This window comes from Podarcis muralis, chromosome 7, assembly GCF_964188315.1.
Source record: "Podarcis muralis chromosome 7, rPodMur119.hap1.1, whole genome shotgun sequence".
In the NCBI taxonomy this organism is placed as follows: domain Eukaryota; kingdom Metazoa; phylum Chordata; class Lepidosauria; order Squamata; family Lacertidae; genus Podarcis; species Podarcis muralis.
Window position 1 is genome coordinate 21,486,963 of NC_135661.1, and position 14,285 is coordinate 21,501,247.

The 14,285-nt window shown below is 45.8% G+C and overlaps 1 protein-coding gene across 2 annotated transcripts in view; it reads right to left on the reverse strand.

Moving 5' to 3' along the window:
* Positions 1-14,285, reverse strand: part of LOC114602500 (tyrosine-protein phosphatase non-receptor type 11-like) — a 61,414-nt gene that overhangs the window by 38,183 nt on the left and 8,946 nt on the right. The window lies entirely within an intron of this gene.

Sequence of the window (14,285 nt, forward strand, 5' to 3'; positions counted from 1 at the left end):
ACATTAGTCAAAAAACAGCATTTTGAATACGTTATGTGACACCGAATGGTGCTAGAGAGCAAAATATGGGGGGGGGCAGGTATATGATCACATGATGTGGTGAACACACACCATTTGAATGGTGATGCCCATCAACTTTTTTTGGGGGGGGCTCAAATATTTTATTGGGGGACAAAGACCCTTCAGCCCCTAAGAGTTGGCTCCTATGCTGGGTAGAGAGTACATTCTTCGAACAGAGGTTTCCCCGCCCCCTAAAATAAATAAAATAAACGAATTAAAAACAACCACCACAAAACGTTATAGGCTTAGTAATGAAGACACGTATAAAACCTCAATATTTACTTTACACTGATGAGGCAGTTAGGATCAAGGAAGCGACAACTATTGCTATCCCCTACACACACACACACACACACACACACACACACACACACACACACACACACACCACTGCTCAGGTTTATCACAAGCCTCCCAGGGTTTCTAGATAAGACACCCTGTACCAGCCAATTCCAGATCAAGGTCTATTTTTGTAGCCAGGGCATGATGACCAGTCAGAAATATAGATTGTGACAAGGCTAATTTCCATCCTTGAAGACATAACAGGGCGTTTATTTTTTAAATGGAACTTTTAGATACAAAAAGGCTCAGAAGGGAAAAAGAGAATGCACCCGCCCACTCAGTTTCTTATATTCAAATCCTAATAAGTAAGCTGGTTTGCTTGCTTAGGAAAGGACGATGTCAATACAGAACACCTCCCAAGACTTCCAAGCAGCAAGATTGCTACTGACAGTTATTTGGGGTATTGTTTTGGGGGGGGTCAGGGTACCTTAGCCCAGGAGATGGATCAATCCACTAGTTTATTTCTGCATTAGGTGTACTCTGCTGTCAAGAGTGGCATTTCATTTCATTTATTTTATTGGCGAATTCCCTTTCGTATTTTTTTCTTTACTGCTAATGCTTCAAGCGGGGATATCCACCATGTAGTTTTAGGTTCGAGCAAATCTTTGTATTTTGCCCAAACCATATAGAGAGATTGCCTTATAATGAGATTTAGAAAGTTTTTATAGATCTTGACTTTATCATAACTTAAGTAGGCTTGCCAGCCATAACGGTTGTCATGTCCTTCTGGGTCCTGAAGGTCTGTATTTTGTAATATACACCATTCCCTGATCCAGGAGAGACAGGCCGCCTCGTAATATTTTATTGCAGTTATATCTCCCCCCCCCCCCAGGCGCTCAAGAGGGCAGCCATTGTTCTACCCGCTCCTCATTTAACCCCCACAACAACCCTGTGAGGCAGGTTAGGCTGAGAGGCAGCAATTGGCCCAAAGTCACACCCCCAGTGAGCTTCATAGCTTAGTGGAGGATTTGAATCCTGGTCTCACCCAGGTCCTAGTCTGACACTCTAACCACTACACCAGACTGCCTCACCTGCTGAATAACTCTGGAGATCATTTTGGCAGAGTGTTGCTTCAGCTTTATTTATACACTTTGCTTTCTTTTGCCTTTTGGCAAAGACCAAGTGCAAACGCGTGCTCATTCACTCATAAAATACGCCTACGTCCAAACCTGCTGACTTCTCGTTTTTGGAAAGATGCAATGAATTTGTGGGTTGCCCTTTACCCCTAGACGATCCAGTGGGAATCTTATTAAATCACTAGGAGGACGGTCCCTTGCCCACAGCCGAGAGTTCTTGCTGTTTTGCTCACAAACCGTAACAAAACACCAGCCTGGCTAATTAAGGGAGATGCTAATGACTTTGTTTCTGAATCTCAAATGTTAAGCTTAAGGCAGAGACATTTTCTCCCTTTTTCAACGAGAAGTTTATGTGCCGAAGTCTGGTGGGTTTCGCTAAGCGCAAGTCAGAGGTTATTATTACGAGCATTTGGTTCCAGTTTTTTTTTATTAAAAAAAAAAAACCACCTCTGGCAGGCAGCCCAGACACAAACGTTTCTAATAAACGTGTTGTGGTTTTTTGATCACTGACAAAATTAGGTTAATGACACCTTTCAATGCCTCTCTATAATAACTTCTTTTTAAAAAGGAAACACCAGTTTTCACTCATGCATTCCCATTGTTGATATTTTCCAGCCATTCTCACCAAATAATCATGCCACCCTATTTTTTGCATTTGGGAAATGCCATATATATATCTATATATATATATTCCTGGCGTTCATGCAGAAGCTACCTAACAGAGTCCACTGCTTAGCTGATGCCCTGCTCCCTATTGCCCACAGGTTCATATTACAGTGGTACCTCAGGTTAAGTACTTAATTCGTTCGTACTTAACCTGAAACTGTTCTTAACCTGAAGCACCCACTTTAGCTAATGGGGCCTCCTGCTGCCGCCGCCACTACACGATTTCTGTTCTCATTCTGAAGCAAAGTTCTTAACCTGAAGCACTATTTCTGGGTTAGCGAGTCTGTAACCTGAAGCGTATGTAACCTGAAGCGTATGTAACCCGAGGTACCACTGTATTTGAATCAGGGGTCATTTAGCTGCGGTTCCTGCATTGCAGAGGGTTGGACTAGATGACTCTTGAGGTCCCTTCAAATTATGCAAATTATACAGTTCAGTGAGACTCAGCAGCAGGAGATTCAGAAAGACGTGAGGAGAAAAGAACCAGCTCCCAACATAGACCAAGTCAGAGCACACTGACAGGCAGCAGCTCTCCAGGGTTTCAGACTGAGACCTTTCGCAGCCTTACCTGGAGATGCTGAGAGTTGCAAGGCAGATGTTCTACCACTGAGTTATGACTCTTCCCCCAAACACAGCAACATCATCATCAGCTGCATCATGCAGAGTCAAACCATTAGAACACCTAGCTTAGTACTGCGTACACTGGCTGGCAGCAACTTTCCAAGTTCCATGGCCAGCCAACATTTCTCAGGAGAGATCTTTCTACTACAAAACCTTTCAGAGAATCTTCTGCAATATGCAACCCTCTCACCAGCTCCTATTTTGTCACCTGCAAACAGGATAGAGAGTTTGCAGGAAGCCATTTTGCCTGGGAGCTAAATAAATCAAGACATGTTACAAAAAACCTATCAACACTAAGCCGCCCCGTGCCTGGGCACGGGTGGGAAGAGAAGGCCGCAGCTCATCGGCAGAGCATCCGCTTCATATGCAGAAGGTCCCAGGTTCAATCCCCGGCCTCTCCAAGCAGGGCTGGGGCACACTGCTATCTCAAAGACCTGGAGAGCTGCTGCCAGTCAGGGTAGACAATACTAAGCTAAATGGGCAACCCTCTGGCTCATTAGGAAGCAGCTTCCTACCTGAATAGGAAAGTGTCAAAGTGGTAGCTCAGAAGCACCTGGGGAAACCCAGGTTCAATCCCCTACACATTCACCTCAAACCCCAGAGAGCTGCTGCCAGCCAGTGTAGACAATATGGAGCTAAAGGGAGCAACTGTCTGACTCAGTCTAAAGCAGGTTCCTTCCTATGTCCCTTTATTTGTTCCTATCAACAAGCTTGAAAGACAGAGGGGTTTTGTTCGGGCTAACAGTGTGGGGTTTTTTTCCCATTCAAATTGGCGACTGCCCAGCTCCCAAGACAGGAGGGGTCAGCGCATCACCCTTGTTCCTCCCTGAGGCTTAGCATCCTGCACAGAGGGATCAAGCTTGCCTCCGGGGATGACTGCTTTCCCTTGTTTAGCCTCTGTTTACCAAGGCTACTAAGGGGAACCAGAGCTGGTGAAAGGAGCGAGGGAGAATCTTCCTTTATATTTAGCTCCCCTGCTGCTGGATATAGCAACCCTGGGTTTATTTAAGAGCAGACTTTCCTATATTAAGAATATCAGAGATTAGCAGGTCACCCCCTGCAATGTCCCGGCCGGGATTAAATGCCCGTGACTGTGTTCAGGCAACCCAGCAAACACACTTCACAAACGCCCCGTCCTTTTAACCCAACTTCGCTCCCGTGCCTGAAGACAGACAGAAGGAACTCTAAACAGCAGCCACCAGCCAGCAAAGGTCAGCATAGGATTGCAGAGACCCAAAGGATGATCTAGTCCCCTGCAAGGCATCAAAGCCCTCTCAAGCAATCCTAGCGTCCGGAGAACAGCTGAATGGTTTTTATTTAACTTATTTTAACGCTCTGTGCATTTTGTAGGGGTTACATCGGCCCCAACCAGGATGGCCAATTTATTTATGTATAAAATATATATATGTGCATTCATAAAACAAACCCAGACCAGTTTACAAGAATCGTATGCAAAACCGCACCATAAAAACCAGGTAGGTGTATTTAAAAAGTGGAGATTATTTTGAATAAACATACACAAATTTATTGATTGATAACATGGTAGATAGAAAATGTAAGGATTTGCATAATTTTATAACATGCAGAAAATAATATGTGTTGAGAAATCAGAGAGAGGAGCTGAGGGAAGTCTCTGGGGGAGGGGAGGGAGGGTTTGAGAGGTGGGGGAAGGGGAAAAATAATGAATATGATATGTTTTTATAAGTTGTTATGTTGTAATTGCTAATAAAAATATTTAAAAAAAATAAAAAATGGAGATTAACTGTTACGGAAAGGTGCACTTTTAATCACCTGCATAAGCTTGACAGCTAAAAGTTTTCAGCACTCATTTCAGAGTTGAAACAGAAAGCGCCTGATGAACATCTGTCAGCAGACTACAGTGGTACCTTGGGTTACATACGCTTCAGGTTACATACGCTTCAGGTTACATACGCTTCTGGTTACAGGCTCCGCTAATCCAGAAATAGTGCTTTAGGTTAAGAACTTTGCTTCAGGATGAGAACAGAAATCGTGCTCCGGCGGCGCAGCGGCAGCAGGAGGCCCCATCAGCTAAAGTGGTGCTTCAGGTTAAGAACAGTTTCAGGTTAAGAACGGACCTCCGGAACTAATTAAGTACTTAACCCGAGGTGCCACTGTCTTCCACAAAATTGGGTGGATGACACTAAATGCTCGGTTTTATGCTGATGTCAGATGAGCCTCGCCAACTTGTGGGAATGACCAGTGATGCTCCGGTAGGTACTCTCAAGGATTGAGCTAGGATCAGGTGGTCCCTAAGGATGCTCCAGACTTAAGTTGCTTAAGGCTTTGTCAGTTAATTTAAGGGTCTCAAACCTGGTAGATGGGTAGCCAATGCAGATGCTTTAACAATGTATTCAGTCAGATGCCTGCCCCCACCAGTAGTCTGGGAGCTGCATCCTGCACCAGCCACAGCTTCCAAACCAAGGCCAAGGGCAGCCCCACACAGAGTGCATTGCAGCAATCCATCCTCGAGGGCACCAGCGCATGGACCATGGTGGTCAGGCTTTCCCAGACCCTCCAATTGTCCTTATTTTCCAGGGAAAGTCTTGGATTTACACAAGCCGTCCCGGTTTCTGATTTGATCCCGGAATGTCCCGCTTTTCCTTAGGACATCCCTATTTTCATCAGAGAAATGTTGGAGGGTATGGAGTTATGTGACCACCACCCCCGAACCAAAGAGATAAGTACAGTGGTACTTCAGGTTAAGTACTTAATTCGTTCTGGAGGTCTGTTCTTAACCTGAAACTGTTCTTAACCTGAAGCACCACTTTAGCTAATGGGGCCTCCTGCTGCTGCCATGCTGCACAATTTCTGTTCTCATCCTGAAGCAAAGTTCTTAACCTGAAGCACTATTTCTGGGTTAGTGGAGTCTGTAACCTGAAGCATCTGTAAACTGAAGCGTCTGTAACCCGAGGTACCACTGTAACTCTACAAACTTTACAAGACATCTGAAGGCATTTTATCATGGAACTTTGGAGTGTCAGGCATAGCCCTACTGGCTTTAGCCCAAACGTAGCAGAGTTTTCCTGCACAGCGAAGAAGCTAGTTGCGGCAGTAATGACAAGTCAGCTAGACTCAGAATAACTATTTACAGGATTTATTAAAAGGAAAAAATAAAACCAGCAGAGTTTCTGCATACAAAACAAAGCAAAATAAACCCTCTCTTTCTCTCTCTCAAAACCATACACAGCACTTCTACTCCTAACAACACCTCACTTCAAACTGAGCTAGCAAACCCTTGATAACAGAGCAGAGTGCTGGTCGTTAACCAATCAGAGTAGTTTCTAGGTCAAGCAGACCTGGGCTTTCTGCCAAGAGTAAATTGACACCACCTTGAGTTAATTGTGAGAAGCCAGAATCTGCAAGTTTCCCACGAGAACCAATTAACAGAAACTGAAACTGAAACTGAACACCCCCTCACAGATTCTGCTGAACAATTAACACCAAATACACCTATGTAGGAGATCATTTTTCCAGCAAACCTAAACCCTTGCACATTCGCTTGTTCTTTATCTTTGCCAATGGTTTAGTTAACACATCTGCTACATTTTCTTCACTTGGTACATAAGTACAGGTGATTACATTGTCTTGTACACAGCAACGTACATTTTGGTATTTTACAGAGATATGTTTGGAACGCGATTTGAAACCCTCTGTTTTACTTAATGTTATACAAGCTTGATTATCAATGTAAACTTGTACTGGTTCTCCACAATTTTCATTTAAATCTGCTAACAAATGCTTGAAATAAATCACCTCGTTGCACAATTCACTCAATGCGGCGTACTCTGATTCCGTTGATGACACACTTACAACGTCTTGCTTGCGTGACCGCCAGCTGATTAAAGCTCCACCGACCATTATGACTAGTCCTGTGACAGATTTTCTATCCGACAAATTTCCCCAGTCACTATCACAGTAGCAACTCAACATTTCATCCTCTGAAGAATTTAATTGTAACATATAGCCAATTGTCTGTTTGAGATACCTCAGAACTTGTTTTACCCCTTTCCAGGCATTTAGTGTGGGTTTTGAGACCAATCTACTTAATATGCCTACTGCGTAGCTAATATCAGGTCTGGACCACTGTGCTATATACAATAAACTTCCAATTACAGAGTGATATACATCAGGATGTTCAAATTCAGGACCCTCATCTGTATGAAGTGTTTTTATGAAACCTGGATCCATAGGCACCACTGCCCCTTTGCAATCCTGCATCCTGTATGTAGTCAGTAGTTGTTTAACTTTGTTCTGCTGACTAATTAGGCAGCTGCCATCTTGGGCCCAGCACACTTCCAACCCTAGATATGTCCTAACCGGGCCTAAGTCTTTCACTTTGAACTTACTGGACAATTGTTTGGCAAACCTTTTAGTTTGTTTATCTGTTTTGCAAGCATACAAAACATCATCTACATAAATCAGACAAAACTCTTGATCACTGCCTGTACCACGTACATAAACACAATTGTCAGCTGTACTCTGCTTGAAACCAAATGACACTAAGGCCTCATGGAAACATTTGTTCCAAGATCTTGCAGCCTGTTTGAGACCATATAGAACTTTGTTTAATTTTAACACTCTCCTGTCACCAGAGGTTTAAGTTTGTACACCCACCTGCAGCCTACAATCTTTGCCCCCTCAGGCGCTGCTACTGGTGTAAAAACCTTGTGCTCATTCAGAGAGGACATCTCTTCCTCCATTGCCTGTTTCCAGAGCTCTGCCTCCTCTTTTGGTAACTTTAACACTTCCTGAAAACTCTTGGGTTCTGCAATCACACTAAACACATTTGCAGTATCAGGAGAAAAACGCACTGGAGGCACTCCTTTGTTTTGTCTTTTAGATCTTCTGGGAGAAAATTTTTCTTCTGACCCACTTTCCTCCTCAGAACTACGACCTCTCTTTTGTTGCTTAGCAACTGGTCTTTGGCTAACTCCACTTTCTTGAGAGCTCTTATCTGAACTTTCCTCCCCCTCAGACTCTGACTCCCTGTGTTTACCTTCAGAGTCATGAAGCTCCTGGGAAGGTTCAAACCAAACCTCAGTATTGGCATGTAGTCTCTCCCAGCCACTATGTTCACAAAAACTGGCATTCCTGGAGATCACAATGCCATTTGTCCCTTCAGCAAAACGGAAACCTTTTCCCAGCTCCTGGTAACCCACAAACACTAACTGTTTGGTCTTAGGATCTCCCTTCTTCCTCATTTGTTTCGGAATTAATACCCAGGCTTTTGATCCAAACACATGCAAATGGTCAATTTTGGGTTTTTTCTGAAACAATTTAAAGTACGGGGTTGTACCTATAGTTTGATGAAAGAGCCTGTTTTGGAGATAACACGCGGTGAGCATGCTCTCCCCCCAATAAGGCATGGGCAAATCAGCATCGTCAAGCATGGCAAACATCATATCTTGCAAAGATCTGTTTTTTCGCTCTGCAACGCCATTCTCCTCTGGGGAAAAAACGTTCGTTTTTCTATGCCCAATGCCACGCTTTTGTAACCAATCTTTAAAGGCATTTGACATAAATTCGCCACCTCTGTCCGTCTGAATCCTTTTGAGTTTAATGGACAGAAATCTTTCCACAGATGCCACCCAGCCTTTAAACTTAGTGAACACGTCACCCTTATTCTTCATGGGAAAAACCCAAGAATAACGTGTGGCGTCATCCACAATTGTTAGTGAAAAGCGCGATCCACCCCTGCTTACAGCAAATGGACCAATTACGTCCATGTGAACCAGCTGTAGCGGTGCCTCACTAACTCTGTCACTTCTGGGGTAAGAGACTCTGTGGGTTTTAACCTTTTTACAAACATTACAATCAAGGTACTTGTTACAACTCTTTAAATTACCCCCATCAGCCAATTCAGACATTTTTAGTACACTTTTCCAGCAAGCATGCCCCATTTTCCTATGCAATAAGTGCACACAGTTGTCATGTATAGCTTTGTTATTCACTGCAGGCTGAGATTTACTGACTACTGCTGCAACTTGAGATCCTGCTTTAAGCCAAAACAAGCCTCCCTCTGACTTAGCAGTGCCTAAAATCTCACCAGCCTTCTTAATAATGCAACTGTCTCCTTCAAAATGCACTTTAAACCCAGCTTTTAGCAAACAATCTACAGACATCAGATTGCTCCTTAATGAAGGCACACACAGTACATTTTGCAGGCATTCACGAAGACAAGGAACAAAAACTGCACCCCCCGAAATCACTTCGGAAGTACTTCCGTCTGCTAGAGCCACCTGGCTGCGCTGTGCTGAGTTCTTGGAAACAAACAAGTCATCTGAATTCACGATGTGGCGAGATGCTCCCGAATCGACCACCCAGACCGCTTGTTTCTCATCAGCAATCTTGACCTCGCCGGTCACCAGCTGAGCCGACTGTTTTCGTTTGAAGAATTTCTTTTTTCGCTGCTGCTGCTGCTGATCTCGTCTCTGCTCCTGCACCGGCAACTGAGACTTGACCAACTCCGGACATTGTCGTTTTAGATGCGCTGAGGACCCACATCGGAAACAACGCCTAACAGCAAACGCTGACTCCTCACCGGTACGCTGCTCTTGCTTCACCTCTGGCACGGCATGAGAACTCCTTCCAAACCGCCCGCCTGTAGAAGCCTCTGCAGCCAACGACCTTTCTTGCCTCTTCTGCCATTCTTCAATCAAACGCCCAGTAACGTAACTGACGGATAAATCACGCTCCTGCATGCCTTCTAGAGACAAAACTAAATTATCCCAGCTTTCCGGGAGAGAACTTAAAATAATAGCCACCTTCTCCTGCTGGTCTAACGCACAGTCTCTTTCCTGTACTGCAGTAAACTTTAACTGTAAACTGTGTAGGTGTTCCTGCATTGTAACCCCAGGCTGTAACATTGCCTTGTACAATGCCTTGCGAATGAACAGCTTGGAAACCGCTGTCTCACGCACATGGAGTTCTTTAAGTGCTTGCCACACACCTCTAGCTGTCTTGATTCCCCTTACATACGGCAACTGGGAATCTTCCAGCCCCAAGACAATTGTGGCCCTTGCTCTTTGGTCTTTGTCGAGGTCTTCATCATCAGGCTTCGCAGGAAACTTACTCACCACTTGCCAGAGACGATCCCTCTGCAGCACTGCCTGCATGCGTTCCGACCACAGCAAGTAATTGGAGTCATTCAGACGCTCAAAAGCCATCTGAACTGGTTGTGAGGCCATCTGGAGAGCGATGTCCCTGGAACCCGGAACCAGCTACTCACGACCACCGAGAGAGAAAACAGGAACCACAGCACCCAGCACTCACACGCTGCAGCTGTTGTCCTTGTGTCCGCTGCGTCACCAGCTCACCACGGTCAGGAACCAGCCAGAGAACAACAACTTCTGGAACTACTGGAACCAACGCCGTTGATGCTGACACCACCGCAACTCAGGCTGGCAGCACAATGCCCATAACCTCATGGAACTTTGGAGTGTCAGGCATAGCCCTACTGGCTTTAGCCCAAACGTAGCAGAGTTTTCCTGCACAGCGAAGAAGCTAGTTGCGGCAGTAATGACAAGTCAGCTAGACTCAGAATAACTATTTACAGGATTTATTAAAAGGAAAAAATAAAACCAGCAGAGTTTCTGCATACAAAACAAAGCAAAATAAATCCTCTCTTTCTCTCTCTCAAAACCATACACAGCACTTCTACTCCTAACAACACCTCACTTCAAACTGAGCTAGCAAACCCTTGATAACAGAGCAGAGTGCTGGTCGTTAACCAATCAGAGTAGTTTCTAGGTCAAGCAGACCTGGGCTTTCTGCCAAGAGTAAATTGACACCACCTTGAGTTAATTGTGAGAAGCCAGAATCTGCAAGTTTCCCACGAGAACCAATTAACAGAAACTGAAACTGAAACTAAATGTTTAATATTTTATTATGCTTTAATGTATGTTGGAAGCCGCACAGTATTGAATAGGACATCCCTATTTTCACCGGAGAAATGTATGCTATCCCTGTCCAGGAACGACCCTAGCTGGAGAACTAGATGAAGCTGGGAAAAGGCACAGAGGATGCTTTGGTTTCTAGTGACACTTTCCAGGAATAACCCCAAACTAGGCACTCATCAGAGCGGTGTGGAGTGGCATCTGGAAGGCCCCAGGTTCTTATATACTTTCTTATAACACAGAGAGGATAATGAGACCTGTATTAATATTGCAGGTTGTAGTCAATGCCAGCCCTACTCTCTGTAGACCCACTGAAGTGAACAGACATGACTAACTTAGGTCCATTCATTTCAATGGGTCTATGCCAAGTGTTACCTTAGCTGAGCAGATACAGCCCTGCACTTGGAATAGGGACTCCGCAGAAACCAGAACTGGCTACCTTTTGCAGAGACTGCAAGAATAGCTCCCCCCCCCAAAAAAAACCCCCAACAACTCCTCGGAAAGCATTTATACTGCAAGACATACAAGATCTCTGCTTGCTAACTCTAGGTGGGCTGTAGGAACTTCACGACTCAAATTCTAGAACAGCTGCATTGGTTCTCTGGGTGAGAGTCCTATCCAAACCACAAAGGGGAGCAGAGGTTATCAGCAGACTTGGGAGAACTCAATGTTTGCAAAAGTACAAAATGTGTTTTGGGGGGAAGGGGGACACCCAGTTTCATTGGGCGGGGCAGAATACTTCGGAAAAACAGCCCAATGAGGACTGAGCATGCTCAGTAACCACAGAAAGCTGACCAGCCGGTGTGCAGAGAGAGGACGGAAAACCAGGAGGGAAGATGGAATATAATATCTGGGGGAAATTAACTGTGTGCTGCAACCCATTGTCACATTTCCCGTTTGTTACGGTGGACCTGCAAAACCCTGCACAGATTCACCTGCTTTTAATTTGGACCTTTGGTCCTGCGCTCTGCTCATTGTTCCGCCTGTCAATTGCATGATCCTTGGGTGCAGAGACCTATGCAACTCTTAAGGCGTGGTGGCACTGTAATCAGAATGCCAATACCACCTGATCTTGGCTTTTTCAACGCATTGGTATCATGCCTTGCTATTATATAGCACACAGTGAATTGTGAGGTTCTATGCACATTGCTCTAATGGCTTGCTCCACATTCCCTGGATCTTTGGGGAAAAGGCATCTAATTTGTTTTGTAAATAAATAAGAGATTGCTTTAGCAAATCAGCAGGAACTTGGCCTCGCTGCTTCCTCTCTCCCTCCAACCGTTATAGCTGGTAAAATGTAAAGCCATTAAAAGCCACTATTTTACACAAAAGTGGGGGGGGGGATACACACATCCAGGAAATTCTCCATTTCCGGATTACCAGTCCTGTTTTAAAGCAGCAGAGTTTCCGATCTTCCCTTCAGACCCGAGGGCAGGAAGCACACAGAGCGGACAAGCCCAGCCGCCTGATTAAACAACCATCCTAGACACATTTCCTGGACACGAGCCACCGGGGGGGGGGGGACACAAGGTGCAGGAGGAAACATGCAGACCAAACCTCGCTTGTGGGTTCAGCCCATCTCCCCACAACCCCGCAAAAGAAAAAGGCAAACCACAGACAGAGCCATCGCCCATCACACTTTGCCACCAGCACAACCCCATAGATCAGGCTCCCAATTCATAAAATTGGGTCTCTCCAGAGGTCATCTGGTGCAACCCGCTGCAGAAACCCCGCAACTACAAAATTCTTGCTTAAAAACCAGTAATAAAGGAGTGACCATCACTTTCCTACCAGTAACAAGTAGGGCTGCAAGCACATACCCCCCCCCCAAATGCAGGGCCTTAGGCGGGGATTTGGATTGGCCCCATGCCAACTCAGCTGTAGGCCCTGAATAAATTGGGAGAGGGAGTCCTAATGTTTAATTAGGGTTTTAAATGCCTATTAAAAATACAGTCAGGAGTTGGTGGGGGGACAGAGAGACCCTTCCTCCTCTCAATCACACTGCAGACAGCAAGACTGATCCTTCCACTCACCAGCTGGGTGGGGGGCAGAAAGTGCAATCCTGTTAGTTGCAGGGGTCTGCTTCCCTAGGAATTACCCAGCTGGGAAGGCACTGGTGAGGTAGACCCCTTGCAGCCAGCAGGACTGAACCCTCCTGGCAAAGCAGACCTCTGCAGCCAACAGGGTTGTACTGTTGAGCGGACAGTGTGGTCCTGCTGGGGTCTGCTTCCAATGTGCATTCCTGGGGGGGTTGGAGGTGGGGAAGGCAGACATAGAGCAGACCTCTGCAGAAAGCAGGCCCTCCTCTGTTCACCAGCTGGCCAGGATTCAATCCTGCCCTGTTTCACTCTGAACAGCCCGGTTTTGTTTGCGATGTGGGCTCTGCCTTGCCCCAGTAGCAGGTCCTTGTGAAGAACTACTGCCAAACCATCCCGGATACTGCTGTCGAACCAGCACGTTCTCAGACTGCTCCTGCTACAAGCTGCTGCACCAGACAAAAAGAGAAAATCAGAACATAACACATGTTTGGGCTGCTACAATCCAGTGTCACATGTCTCTCTGCCCCTGACCACTTTGCCAGCAGCTGAATGTGCTGTACTGTGTTAGGAAGCAGACACTGTGCCCGGGGGGAGAAGCTGCCTTATCCTGCATCAGACCATTTCTGTTGTTGATGTTTAGTTGTTTAATTGTGTCCGACTCTTCGTGACCCCATGGACCAGAGCACGCCAGGCACTCCTGTCTTCCACTGCCTCCCACAGTTTTGTCAAACTCATGCTGGTAGCTTCGGGAACACCCGTCCTCTGTCGTCCCCTTCTCCTTGTGCCCTCCATCTTTCCCAACATCAGGGTCTGTTCCAGGGAGTCTTCTCTTCTCATGAGGTGGCCAAAGTATTGGAGCCTCAGCTTCAGGATCTGTCCTTCCAGTGAGCACTCAGGGCTGATTTCCTTCGGAATGGATAGGTTTGATCTTCTTGCAGTCCATGGGACTCTCAAGAGTCTCCTCCAGCACCATAATTCAAAAGCATCAATTCTTCGGCGGTCAGCCTTCTTTATGGTCCAGCTCTCACTTCCATACATCACTACTGGGAAGACCATCAGACCATTAGCTCAGTGTCATCTACACTGGCTGGCAGCAGCAGCTCTCCAGGGCTTCAGGCAGGGGACCTTCCCAGTCCTACCTGGAGATGCCAGGGACTGAACCTGGGGCCTTCTGCATGCAGAGCAGATGTCCCACCACTTGGCTACATCCCTTCTGTGTTACAGTACTGACCAAGAAAACAACACAAAGAGTCAGGACCTGGGCACAAGAGAGTCCTCTCCCCTCCTGTCATTTGCAGCAACTGGTCTTCAGAAGCATTGCTGCTTCCAACCATGGAGGCAGAGCTGAGCCATCATGACTTATCAAAAGCCTTATTTCCCCCCATGAATTTGTCCAATCCTCTTTTCAAGCCATCTAAGTCAGTGGCCATCCTGCAGGAGAGAGTTCCATAGTGTAACTACTGTATTTTTCACTCTATAAGACGCACCAGAACATAAGACGCACCTAGTTTTTGGAGGAGGAAAACAAGAAAAAAAATATTCTGAATCTCAGAAGCCAGAACAGC